We start from the raw sequence: 13056 nt of genomic DNA, 5'->3' as shown, positions 1-13056 counted from the left end.
CAATCCTGCTTTTGACCTCTGGAGGGACTTGGCTACCCTGACGCTTTGAACCAAGGAGTGAAGGACCCATCCCAGCTGGGGATGTTCTCCAGAGACTTGATTTGAACCTGCCGTTTATTCCATCCCGGCTGCAAGCCTGAACCAAGGACTTGGCCATCACTGGATGTCATTGATTCCATTTCACCAATTCTAGCTCCCGTCTGTATCTTTTCCTTTTATGAATAAGCCTTTAGATTTTAGATGCTAAAGGTTTGGCAACAGCGTGATTTGTGGGTAAGATCTGACTTGTACATTGACCTGGGTCTGGGGCTTGGTCCTTTGGGATCGAGAGAAGCTTTGTTCTTTTACTGGGGTATTGGTTTTCATAACCATCTGTCCCCCTACCAGTAGCACTGGTGGGGATACTGGGAAACTGGGGTGTCTAAGGGAATTGCTTGTGTGACTTCTGGTTAGCCAGTGGGGTAAAAGCAAAGTCTTCTATGTCTGGCTGGTTTGGTTTGCCTTGGTGTGCACAGAAACCCCAGCCCTGGGCTGTGACTGCCCTGCTTGAAGCAGTTTGTCCTGACTTGGCACTCTCCGTTGGGTCCCGCCAGAACCAGCCTCGTTACATGCCCGTAGGATTCTGCGGACTGCTTTAGACAGGGGTCAAAACGTGGCAAAGGGGGCGAATCGGAGGATGGGGGTTGGCCAGGGTCTGAGCAGGGGGTGGAAATTGACTGGTCGGGGAATCAAGCAGCTGGAGCCAGCGGCAGGAGAGGGGCGAAAGGGAAATCAGGAATGGGGGGGGAGGTGGAGTTAAGCCCCGGAGGGAGGCACTGGCAGAGGGTGGCAGAGGGCCAAACCCAGCCCAGGGGCGGCACAGGAGTCTGTAGGTCTCGCTGTGTCACGCAGCCCCTGGGTTCGGTGTGACGGATTGCCCGCCAGCTGGGCCTGGCTTTGATCGTGCGTCCGTTGTCCCTTCATTCTTTTCTTTTGGGGTGGACTCTTCTCCCTTACTCAGGGCTGTGGTCTGCTCTTCAGCCCCCGGCGTTTGCACTCGACTTTGTCAGGCCAGGCCGCGGCTGGAGGCGGCCCCCATTATCCACGCGTCCCCCATTCACACACCTGAACCCCCTTGAAGAGGTCACAGCCGGGTTTGCAAAATGGAGCCAGCCTTTTAAAATGGGGCTTTACTTACAATATGGAATCTTATTAAAACACGTGTGACGAACGATTTCGAAGGTTGGGAGTTACAGTGTTAGAACGGTGAAGTTTGGTTTGTTCATTGGACACTAAATAAAGTCATATTAATAATAGTAATTAAAGAAAAGAAACAATTTCCTAACTTCAGCCCCACGCTGACCCGCAGATGGCCTTTCAGTCCACAGGGATTGAATGGGTCACACTTGATGTAATTGTCTCAAGGCTGTATCATGTTTTTGAAACAATCTGAGCTGGCGGTTTCAGCATCCAGCAGAACTTACCACACATTACAATTAACATTAAACTTATCGGAATAAAGAACAGAATAATTGGGTGTAACAATTTTTAAAGTTGAAGGCCAAGAGGGGGCCCATCCTGTAAGAATATCATACCAATGGTGTGTTATAATTTGCTCTGCTTGTGCAGATACTCTTTATATTTCAGGTCCCTGATGTAAAATAGCCAAAAATTTCCGTCAGCTGGATAATTTGGTTGTTTTTCTTCATTAGCTTGTACAGACTTGTCCAATTGACCCACAAAGACAAGGTCAAGTTTAGAATATTACTGGTACCCAGGGTGTTAGTTCGTTTATCCTCATGAGCTGGGAAGTAGCAGGTTAAGGTGGGAGTCTGTAACACAGTGATATTACACACACCTTGCTCTGCTGGTGGTTCTTGCCACAAAAGCTCCTCTAATCCAATGGCACTGGAGCGAGGTCGAGACTCACCAGCACAGCGCCTCCTGATGGTCGTTTAGGGAATTAGCTCTCCAGTGTACAGAGCGCCTCCTACTGGCCAGTGTCTCACCTGCCGCTGGCACCCGTGTCCCTGCTGGACCCCGGTACCCTTTACCTTGGGGTGCTGCCCCCGCAGTAACCCCTTATTCTGGGTTTCCCCTCCCAGGGGAACCCCCAACCCTCTAAACCCACCTTGCCTCAGTGGCTACTGCCAGTCATCATCTCGCCCCCGCTCACTGGGGCAGACTGCAGTGTAATGGCCACTCACCATTGGCAAGAGGTTAGGACCTGCTGCCTTTGCCTATCCCCGGGCTGCCCCTCTGCAGCCCCCCTGTACCTTTTCAAAGGCCTTCATCAAGGCCTGCAGCCTGGGGGTTTACCAGGCTGGAGCGCCCCAGCTCCCCTTGCCCTTCCCCAGCACTGCTCCGCGTCAGGGACCTTACTCCCCTTCCCACTCGCTCCAGCGCTAGAGTGAGACTTCTCCAGCTTCTGGCCCACAGCCCCCGTAGCCGGGCCAGCTGGGCCCTAACTGAGCTGGCCACAGCTGTGTACCATCCAGAAACGTGCGCAGGAAAAGGTTGTGGTCACGTTTTGTCAGCAGAGGAGTGAAGACTGTCATCTCTTTAGCGCGGCCCCAACCCAGCTCGCTTTCCGTTAGCTGATGTTGTTCAGAACAGCACCGGGCTAACAGGTACGGCCCTTCGCAGCTCTCGGGAACTGCGAGTGGTGAGAATTCGCTGAGGCCAGCGGATGTCGCCGATTCCTGCAGGTAGCCGTCTGACCCACCCACGGTGTGAGAAAATGCTGCCTGCAGGAATTAGCTTCTCCCCTCGCCGTGTCACGGACAGCAGCACGTCCCGACAGTCAGCAGCGGCGACGGGTCCAACTTTGCTCGAAAAGGGTGTTTCAAGCAGTCTCCGTGTCAAACCAGCCGGATCGCTTTCCTTACCAGCGTGACAAGCCTGCAAGCGGGAGACGTGGTCTAGCTTGCCTTTAGTGGGGCTTTCGATACTGTCTCCCGCGACCTTCTCATTAACAAACTACGGAAATGAAAGCGAGATGGACATAACGATAGATACGACGGGCATAACGAGCGGGGTTCTCCAGGGATCAGTTCTGGACACGTTTCTATTCAAAATCTTAATGATTGAGATAATGGCATAGAGAGAACACTGATAAATGTCAGGTCTAGAAAAGACGACCTAGAGAACGCCCTGGAGAGAACACCTGTAAAGTTTGTGAAAATTTAAGGTCGAGAAAACATGACCTATGAGGGAAGATTGAAATACGATAAGAGTTTTCAAGCATGTACAACTAAAGTAGCATCTTTTTAGAAAAGCTGTTCCTTACACTCCGTACGTATCGCTGAGGGCTGCAGAGAGCCCATTTCCCCCGTAGCCATTTCACATACGCGGCAGTGCAAGAAACGGCTCTCTGGAGCCATCTGCTAGGGCGGGTAGCACTTCAATACAATAGCAGTTTCTTACAATCTATGTTGATCGATAAGTGCGCCCGGTAGCATATTCCTACGCGGAGCAGCATCCTTCGCTACTCCAGCACTGTCACGGAGTCCCTGGGCGATGCTCTGGAGCTGCTCCCCATGAAGCCAGTCAGGACTCTGGGGCAGTCGCCTTTCTGTGAGCAGCCTGTCTTCAGGACACACAGCTCACACAGCTTCCACCTTCCTGGGTCTGACCTCGGAGCATTCAGCATCCTCTGCCCCTCCGTGCGCTTCCCCCCAGCGAGTCCGCTCAGGCGGGGCTCCTGGGGAAGCCAGAGGGTCCTGCACCCCAACTTTGCAGTCAGACGTGACTCTCAGCCAGGCAGTAACACAGAGGTTTATTAGACGACAGGAACATGGTCTAACACAGAGCTTGCAGGTGCAGAGAACAGGACCCCTCAGCTGGGTCCATTTGGGGGGGGGGGGCCGTGAGCCAGACAACCACGTCTGCCCTTCACTCCATGTCCCAGCCAGCCCCAAACTGAAAACCCCCTCCAGCCCCTCCTCCTCTGGGCTTTGTTCCTTTCCCGGGCCAGGTGGTCACCTGATTCCTTTGTTCTCCAACCCTTCAGCTCTCACCTTGCAGGGGGAAGGGCCCAGGCCATCAGTTGCCAGGAAACAGGGTGTCGGCCATTCTCTGTGTCCAGACTCCTGCACACACATGCCCTCTAGGGCTCTGCAATGATCATACACCCTTACTCCACCCCCTAGATACTTAAGAACTGCCTAGGGGAAACTGAGGCACCCCCCCACTATTTAGAGGAAACATTAAGAACAGTCCCACTTCGTCACAAGCACTAAAGCCGTGAGCCCCCCCCAGCCTGCTCTGCGTACAACTCCCTTGGGCCTGTTGTTTTCCCTGGGAGAAAAACAACCCTGGACTGTGAATGAGACTTCAGCGTCCCGCTGCCAGTCCTGCGTCCTGCCCTACGTGGGGGTAGCCAGGTGCCAGCTCCTGGCAGGGAGGTCGAACCCGCCGGGGTTTGCAGTGATTGTGGGTCCCCGCTTTGCAGCGCCGGCGGTGAATTGCAGGAGGGCACACCAAACATGCCGGCCACCCAGCCATGGTCAGTTCCTTGTGAAAGGAAGTTCTTCGTACATTTCCAATCGCTCCGTTCTCATTCGTTTCACTGGGTCTATTCCCCCCCCCTTCATTCCTTTATTTATTTCTGCTCATTTCCATAACCCACAACACCCCCTTCTGTCTAAACTGGAGCCAGCCCAGGGGATGATCAAACCCTGCAGTGAAGGTGCTGGTACAAGGCCAGCGATTACATTTGCTAATGAAACCTAAGCTCAGAGCTGGCTCCAGCCTCCGGGTGACCTCTGAGCTGACACTCGCCCCTGCTAAAGGGCTGGGACCTCAATCCCGGCTGACGCTGCAGGGGCAGGTGTTGCAGCAGCTCAATCCCGGCCTGTTCCTGGCCAGCTCGAACGGCAGCGTTACGGCTCGGTTAAACGGGACCCAGCTTGTACCTGGCTGGAAGCCCTGGCCGCTCCGCAGCGTGGGGTGGGCGGGGGAGCGACCCCCAGACCACAGCTACCCTGGCAGACCCCAGAGCAGACAGCGGCCCAGTCCCCGACCCGGCTCTGCCATTGGCCCAGGGCACGCTCAGACTTCCCCTTCCATCCATGCTGTTGGGGGACAAAGGGGTACTAGCCACAAAGGCTCGTCCCTCGGGTTGGTCTGCTGGTGGCCCCAAGACTGCGGTGTATCCCGCCAGCTGTGGTCTCCGTCCCCGGCGGCTGCCGCCTGCACCGGTACAAGAGACCAGGATGGAGGATGGAACCCCGGTGTCCTGGCTGGCAGAGCATTAAGTGAAAACAAGGCCAGGGGATTCTTACAAGGGATCCAGGCCCAGGTGAGTTCATCTGTTGTGGGGAAGGCGAGTCCCTGGCTGGGGGCGAGGCCTGTGGAGAGGGGGGGTCTCCTCTCCATGCACAGCCGGGCATCCAGGGAGCAGCTCCCTGCGCCATCCCTCCAGGCAGCTGAGCAGCCTGCCAAGTGGCAGGGTGACCAGGGAGCTCCTGGCTCTGTGCCTTTAAGGAGAGAGCGGGAGCTGGGCAGGGCTGAGCCACTGGGAGATCATTGCTCCTGGCAAGCTCAGCTGCTGGGTCAGGAGCTGCCCTGAGCGCCCGCAGCCTGGGACGGAGCCCCGGGAAGAGAGGGGGACCGGAGGAGGGGAGCCAGCTGCTGCGGGAGGCACCGGCCACTGGTAAGGGAGCCGCTTCGGTAGCAACTCCGCTTCCCGTGGATTTGGGGGCGTTGGGGCCTTGCTGGGCAGCTGCCCTGAGACTGCGGTGCCCCCTGCAGACGCAGCGCTGGGCACCGTCCAGGCAGAGCCGAGAGGCGCCTGCAGGGAGCTGGGGTGTATGTGGGGGACATGCCTGGCTGGACGGGGCTGGCTCCTGCTGGGTTTATTGCTCTCACAAGGTCTGTGCTGAGCGGATTGGGACAGTTTCCCAGCTGGTCTCCTGTGGCCTGAGTTAACCTCTCGGGCTCTGTAACGCACCCAGGCCGGGCAGTGCCAGGCTGTCACGGAGTCCCTGGGCGATGCTCTGGAACTGCTCCCCATGAAGCCAGTCAGGACTCTGGGGCAGTCTCCTTTCTGGGAGCAGCCTGTCTGCAGGACACACAGCTCACCCGGCTTCCACCTTCCTGGGTCTGACCTCGGAGCATTCAGCATCCTCAGCTCCTCCGTGTGCTTCCCACAGCGAGTCCGCTCAGGCAGGGTCCTGGGGAAGCCAGAGGGTCCTGCACCCCAACTCCGCAGTCAGACGTGACTCTCAGCCAGCCAGGAAAACAGAAGGTTTATTAGATGACAGGAACATGGTCTAACACAGAGCTTGTAGGTGCAGAGAACAGGACCCCTCAGCTGGGTCCATTTTGGGGGGCAGTGAGCCAGACAATCCCATCTGCCCTTCACTCCATGTCCCCAGCCAGCCCCCAACTGAAACTCCCTCCAGCCCCCCCTCCTCTGGGCTTTGTCCCTTTCCCGGGCCAGGAGGTCACCGGATTCCTTTGTTCTCCAACCCTTCAGCTCTCACCTTGCAGGGGGGAAGGGCCCAGGCCATCAGTTGCCAGGAAACAGGGTGTCGGCCATTCTCTGTGTCCAGACCCCTGCCCACACCTGCCCTCTAGGGCTCTGCAATGATCATACACCCTTACCCCACCACCTAGATACTTAAGAACTGCCTAGGGGAAACTGAGGCACCCCCACTCTAATCAGAGGAAACATTAAGAACAGTCCCACTTCGTCACACAGGCACTCTGAGCTGCAGCCCCCTCATGGCCGTCTGGGCACTGGCAGCTCCCAGGGCTCTCCCACTTCCCGCCCCCTTTCGGCTCCAGGACTGATCTCTCTCAGAGGGGCTCAGCACCCACCGCCCATGGCGCTGCAGGCGCTCAGCACCGTGGGGGATCGGGCCCTGGGTCTCCTGCCACCCTTCCCAGCTTCTCAGGCAGGAGCTGCTGCCCCTGGGAGCCTTGATTTCCCTGTGTTCAGCTGCTGCCTAAACGCTATGGTGATGAGCCTTTTACAGATAGCTGGCATGCTCCACAGGGTGGCAGGGATGGTGCCACCGTCTGGGGGGGACAGCAGGGGTCATTCCAGATCCCTGGGGGCAGATGATTGCCCCCCTCCAGCCACTTCCACCTAGGGATCCCAAAGTACATTGACGCGCTCAGGTTCCTGCAGCCTGCCACAAGCGGGGGAAACTGAGGCACGGGGCGAGGAAGAGACTTGCCAAGGTCCCAGCGTGAGTCTGTGGTAGCCTGGAATGGAACCCAGGCAGCCTGACTCCTGGCACAGTGCCTCAAGCGGTGCTCACAGCAGCCTCTGCGGGACGCTCACGCTCCCCGGAGCTGCGGGTTCAAATCCCCCCAGGGCCTTTCGCTCCTTCCCGTCGGCCAGGCAGTTGGCAGCGCTCCCGTGTCCTAGGGCAGCGTGGTCCCAGCCTTCCCGGGGGACCTGGTGCTGTGTGCTGGCTGGGGCAGCGGCTTCTCCCTGGTGCTCTGTGGGGTTTTGCAGTCAGCAGCCGGGGGCCCCGAGCTGCAGAGGGCCCAGGTGTCCCCACTTCAGCAGTCCCGCATCACGCATCCCCCCGCCCCCCCCACCCAGAGGCACCCCCTGCTCCCAGGGACAGCTGCTTGGCAGCATCTCCCATTCCTCTGCACCCTGGTGGGAGAGACTTACCCAGCCCCCTCCCTGCCGGACCTGCCAGCACAGCCATGTCCTCGCCCCCCCACCCCCACCCCGCAGCTCCATCCCATAGCTCCATCCCACGGCCAGCAGACCGTGATCAAACTGGGATCCTTCGCTCTGCCCCGTCCTCCCCCACTCCAGACCCTGCAGGGGCTGGAAATCCCCCTGGCTCTGCTGGGGCAGCAAAGTGAAGTCCATGGGGCTGGGTGGGTTCCCACCAGCTGAGGGGCCTTGCCCCCACCAGTCACTAGGGCACGCTCCTCCCCTGTTCTCCACGGTCCCCCAAACCAAGCCCATTCCCTGCGCGAATGGGCCAGCGGTTCTTGCCTGGGTCCGAGCCAGGGACCCCTTGGAGGGAGACACTCCGAGCTGTGACCCCTTGGGTGGGGCGGGTGAAGGCTGGGCGACTGGTCATGTGGACTCGAACTTAGCGTGCCCCGTCGGGCGCGGGGGGTGGGTGGGCTGGGGGCCTTGGGAGCACCCCAGCTTTGGGAGCTCCGCTGAGGGGGCCAGAGTGCAGCCAGGTGGGGGAAGCGGGATGTGTCTCTCCTCCTGCTAGCTTCGCCCCAGGGTCCCCCCACCCCATAGAGTCAAGCAAGGAGAGGGGCCATGTGTCCCCAGCCCCAGAGGAGGGCCTGCAAAGAGGTGAACGCCAGAAAGGCCCAGGAGCAGAGCACAGATCCGAGACATTCGTCCAGTTCCCCCTGGGCTGAGCCCTTGTGTTTAGCTAAAGCATCTTCCCCAGAGGCAGCCAGGCTGGGCTGGGAGACAGCGATAGCTGGCGACTGCCCCCCCCCCGCCCCCCCATCCCTGGTTCAATCCCCTCTCAGGCTGGCTGGAGCAGCTCCCGCCTGTGAGTGCTGACCTCCGGGCAGACACCCACGGAGGGGGTGTGATCAGCAATGAGATTGCACCAAGCCAGTGACAAATGGGAAGTCCTGGGTCACTTGCCCCGTCTCACCACGGCGCCAGCCAGCCCCCGGGGGCTCTCCAGCCCAGCCGCCACCCAGACCAGCTGGACTTGGTGAATGAGCAAGGACTTCTCGACAGGACGGATCACTCCCCGATGGCCTGTTCTAGTCATTCCCTCCGGGGCACCTGGCCCTGGCCATTGTCACAAGACAGGATCCTTGGCTAGAGGGACCTTCGGTCTGACCCAGTCTGGCCGCTCTGGTGTCCTGTGGTGGGGGGAGCATGAAGCCAGGGTGCAGGCAGGATACCAGGCTGGGTGGGCTCTGGGGGGTTGTGGGGAAGAGGACGGGGGGAGGCCCGGTCCCAGAGAGGGTGGCATGGACATGGGCAGGGGGGGTTGCAGTGAACACTGCTAGGGCACCTTTCTTTTGCAGCCCCTTTGCCAGTGGCTGGGAAGGACCCGAGCTCTGAGTGGCAAAGAGCTGGTCCTGGTCTGCCCAGCAGCCGGTGCTGTCCCAGGGCCCCCTCCCCTTCCCAGAAACTCAGTGTGTGGGTCTGATCAAAGCTGCGCCGCTGGGGTCAGCTTCTCTCCAGCCTGCCCGTGCCCGCTGGGAGCCTGGGGCCAGACGGCTGCTTCAGAGCTGCCCTTTCCGGTTCTGGGCCGGCTCGAATCGCCCCTTGGCGCACACCGGCGGGAACGCTCTGGGCTCGTGAGTGAGGGGTCAAGCCTGCTGCCGGGGCGGCTCCCTGCGGAGGGGCTGAGGCTGCTTCTCGAAGACATGGGCAGGGCGCCAGGCTGATTCCGGGAATCCGCAGCCCTGGTTCGAACGCAGCGTCTGCCACACGCGGCTTGGCCTGTCTGCAAAAAGCCCGTCGGCGGCTCCTGGGCCGTTGGTCGCCAGGCCTCGTTTCACCCGCACTCGGGGCTTAATTTGCAACGACCGAGGTGCCAGGGCTCAAGCAACCGTTCTACTTTCATAACTGATGCAGCAAGGCCAGAGGCGCCGAGGGCTGTGAGGTGCCAGGCTCTGAGGTCCCGGGGGCTGTAAGGTGCCAGGCCCAGAGGCGCCGGGGGCTGTGAAGTGCCAGGCTCTGAGGTCCCGGGGGCTGTGAGGTGCCAGGCCCAGAGGCGCCGGGGGCTGGGAGGTGCCAGGCTCTGAGGTCCCGGGGCTGTGAGGTGCCAGGCCCAGAGTTGCGGGGGCTGTGAGGTGCCAGGCCCAGAGGTGCCAGGCCCAGAGGCACCGGGGGCTGGGAGGTGCCAGGCCCAGAGGCGCCAGGGGCTGTGAGGTGCCAGGCCCAGAGGCGCCGGGGGCTGGGAGGTGCCAGGCCCAGAGGTGCCGGGGGCTGTGAGGTGCCAGGCCCAGAGGTGCTGGGGGCTGTGAGGTGCCAGGCCCAGAGGTGCGGGGGCTGTGAGGTGCCAGGCCCAGAGGTGCGGGAGCTGTGAGGTGCCAGGCTCTGAGGTCCCGGGGGCTGTGAGGTGCCAGGCCCAGAGGCGCCGGGGGCTGGGAGGTGCCAGGCCCAGAGGTCCCGGGGCTGTGAGGTGCCAGGCCCAGAGGTGCCGGGGCCTGTGAGGTGCCAGGCCCAGAGGTGCCGGGGCCTGTGAGGTGCCAGGCCCAGAGGTGCCGGGGGCAGTGAGGTGCCAGGCCCAGAGGTGCCAGGGGCAGTGAGGTGCCAGGCCATGAGGCGCCAAGGGCTGTGAGGTGCCAGGCCCAGAGGTGCCGGGGGCTGTGAGGTGCCAGGCCCAGGGCGCCGGGGGCTGTGAGGTGCCAGGCCCAGGGCGCTGGGGGCTGTGAGGTGCCAGGCCCAGAGGTGCCGGGGGCTGTGAGGTGCCAAGCTCTGAGGTCCCGGGGCTGTGAGGTGCCAGGCCCAGAGGCGCCAGGGGCTGTGAGGTGCCAGGCCCAGAGGCGCCGGGGGCTGTGAGGTGCCAGGCCCAGAGGCGCCGGGGGCTGTGAGGTGCCAGGCCCAGAGGCGCCGGGGGCTGTGAGGTGCCAGGCCCAGAGTTGCGGGGGCTGTGAGGTGCCAGGCCCAGAGGCGCCGGGGGCTGTGAGGTGCCAGGCCCAGGGCGCTGGGGGCTGTGAGGTGCCAGGCCAGAGGCGCCGGGGGCTGTGAGGTGCCAGGCCCAGAGGCGCCGGGGGCTGTGAGGTGCCAGGCCAGAGGCGCCGGGGGCTGTGAGGTGCCAGGCCAGAGGCGCCGGGGGCTGTGAGGTGCCAGGCCCAGAGGCGCCGGGGGCTGTGAGGTGCCGGGCTCAGAGGTCCCGGGGCTCAGCCCTGGCACAAATTCAGCAGTGCCTGCACTCCAGTACAGTGTGCTCGAAGGAGCAGCTCCGAAGGGCGTGTGTCACGGAGTCCCCGGGCGATGCTCTGGAACTGCTCCCCATGAAGCCAGTCAGGACTCTGGGGCAGTTGCCTTTCTGTGAGCAGCCTGTCTTCAGGACACACAGCTCACACAGCTTCCACCTTCCTGGGTCTGACCTCGGAGCATTCAGCCTCCTCTGCCCCTCCGTGCGCTTCCCACAGCGAGTCCGCTCAGGCAGGGTCCTGGGGAAGCCAGAGGGTCCTGCCCCCCAACTTCGCAGTCAGACGTGACTCTCAGCCAGCCAGTAAAACAGAAGGTTTATTAGACGACAGGAACATGGTCTAACACAGAGCTTGCAGGTGCAGAGAACCGGACCCCTCAGCTGGGTCCATTTTGGGGGGCAATGAGCCAGACAACCACGTCTGCCCTTCACTCCATGTCCTCAGCCAGCCCCAAACTGAAACTCCCTCCAGCCCCTCCTCCCCTGGGCTTTGTTCCTTTCCTGGGCCAGGTGGTCACCGGATTCCTTTGTTCTCCAACCCTTTAGCTCTCACCTTGCAGGGGGGAAGGGCCAGGCCATCAGTTGCCAGGAAACAGGGTGTTGGCCATTCTCTGTGTCCAGACCCCTGCCCACACCTGCCCTCTAGGGCTCTGCAATGATCATACACCCTTACTCCACCCCCTAGATACTTAAGAACTGCCTAGGGGAAACTGAGGCACCCCCCACAATATTCGGAGGAAACATTAAGAACAGTCCCACTTCGTCACAGCGTGTCCAAGCGGGGCGTCTCCGCCAGGAGGAGACCGAGCGGGCCAGGGAGCGGGGCGGGGAACGGCAGCTGGAGAAGGGGAAGCTGCTCGGCTGGTGTAGATCAGGACACCAGGGTAGATCAGGGTGAGTTGCACCCGCTGGGGATCCACCCTGCTGGCTCCGCCCTCTCCCGCTTGTGAAACAGCCTCACCCTCTGGGCAGGACGGGGGTTCAATTCGGGGCGGGGGGGGGCGTTTCCCAGCTCGGTTAGACGAACTGGCCCATGCCCTGGGTCTCCGCAAGACCCCCTTGCAGCCCGACGGCCACGGAGCAGCCCCAGCGAATACCCGTTGGGCAGTGGGCAAGCAGAGGCTGCTGCCCCTGGCTCTCTGTGCCGCCAGACGGGGCACACTCGGAAGAAGCTGGCTGGTGTTCCTGTCGCCCCAGCCCCCCCAGCCTGGCATGGTTTAAAGCCGGTGAGCTGTCCAGGCAGGGGCTGCCCTTCCCCTGTGTGGGGGCAGCGCCTGGCCCAGCGGGTCGGAATCCGCAGGGGTCGGCATTGTCCCTGGCTGGCACTGCCCTGTCCTGGGAGTGCCCGCTCCCCTCTGCTTGTGGGGCTGGGCAATCCAGCGAGCACAGTTCCGCCGGCCTGGGGCCGCTCCTCTCCCCAGAGGGCTGGGCGGGCCAGGAGCTTGGCACACGGGGCTCTGGCTACTCTGACGGCTGGGCCACTCCCCTGGGCTGGAGGGCAGCCAGGTATCAGCTGGCCAGGGGCCCCTCCAGACTAGAAGGCGCGAAGGAGACCCAGGCTGCTCCTACCCCTCTCGCCCAGCCCAACCCCCGCCCTGGGCTCCGCCAGCGTCTGTGCCGGCAGGATCCTTAGCGGCCGCAGCCTGCGCGGGGATCTGGCCCAGCCTCCAGGATGTGAGACAGACGCTGAGAAACCACCAGCCCTTTGGCTGCTTCCTCAGCACCCCTGCCAGGCTGCTGCAGCCCGCTCCAGAGACCCAGCGCGGCCCCGGCCTCCTGTGCTTCCCTGGGGGCTTTTCTCCGGCCGGATGCAGCTGCAGGGCAGACCGGACTTGGCTGGAGCCAGGTTCTGTGCTGGGGCCGCTGGACGCAGCCCGGCCCTGGGGTTCTCCCTGGCCACCAGCTGCCAGCCTGGGCTCCGTTTAGTGGCTCCGGAAGGTCTGAGCTGGGCTGCTTGCCTGCCCCATCCCTGCCCATCTCAGGGCCTTGGTGCGGGCGGGTGGGACAGCGCCTCCCCGCGCCCTCTCCTTGCAGCTCCCCTCCCCTGGCGTGGGAGTGTGGCTGTCGGACCCTGATTTCATTCCGGGGGGTGCTGTTACCCCCCCCCCCCCGGGGAATTTCCCGCCCAGCCCGCCTCTCAGGCATTTGCAATTATCTGCATCATTTCCCTTGCGGGCTGGGTCTCAGCCCCAAGGGAAGCTCTGGGGATTGTCACTCTGGGATC

The 13056-nt window shown here is 61.8% G+C and overlaps 2 protein-coding genes across 5 annotated transcripts in view; one reads left to right on the top strand and one right to left on the bottom strand.

The window, feature by feature from the left end:
* The window catches only part of ARPC2 (actin related protein 2/3 complex subunit 2), a 308635-nt gene that overhangs the window by 101656 nt on the left and 193923 nt on the right, over positions 1 to 13056 (bottom strand). The gene's annotated exons all lie outside the window — the stretch shown is intronic.
* PLCD4 (phospholipase C delta 4) overlaps positions 4831 to 13056 on the top strand; it is a 40512-nt gene continuing 32286 nt past the window's right edge. Inside the window, exon 1 of one of the 3 annotated variants that reach the window (XM_075117696.1) lies at positions 4831 to 5281. The gene's annotated coding sequence lies outside the window, so the exon portion shown is untranslated. Of the gene's footprint in view, positions 5282 to 5385; positions 5636 to 13056 lie in introns of those variants that run through there. The other 2 variants (XM_075117698.1, XM_075117695.1) reach the window with 2 other exon arrangements.

This window comes from Caretta caretta, chromosome 11 (assembly GCF_965140235.1).
Source record: "Caretta caretta isolate rCarCar2 chromosome 11, rCarCar1.hap1, whole genome shotgun sequence".
NCBI classification, from domain to species: Eukaryota; Metazoa; Chordata; order Testudines; family Cheloniidae; genus Caretta; species Caretta caretta.
This window is presented reverse-complemented; position numbering and strand designations above follow the sequence as displayed.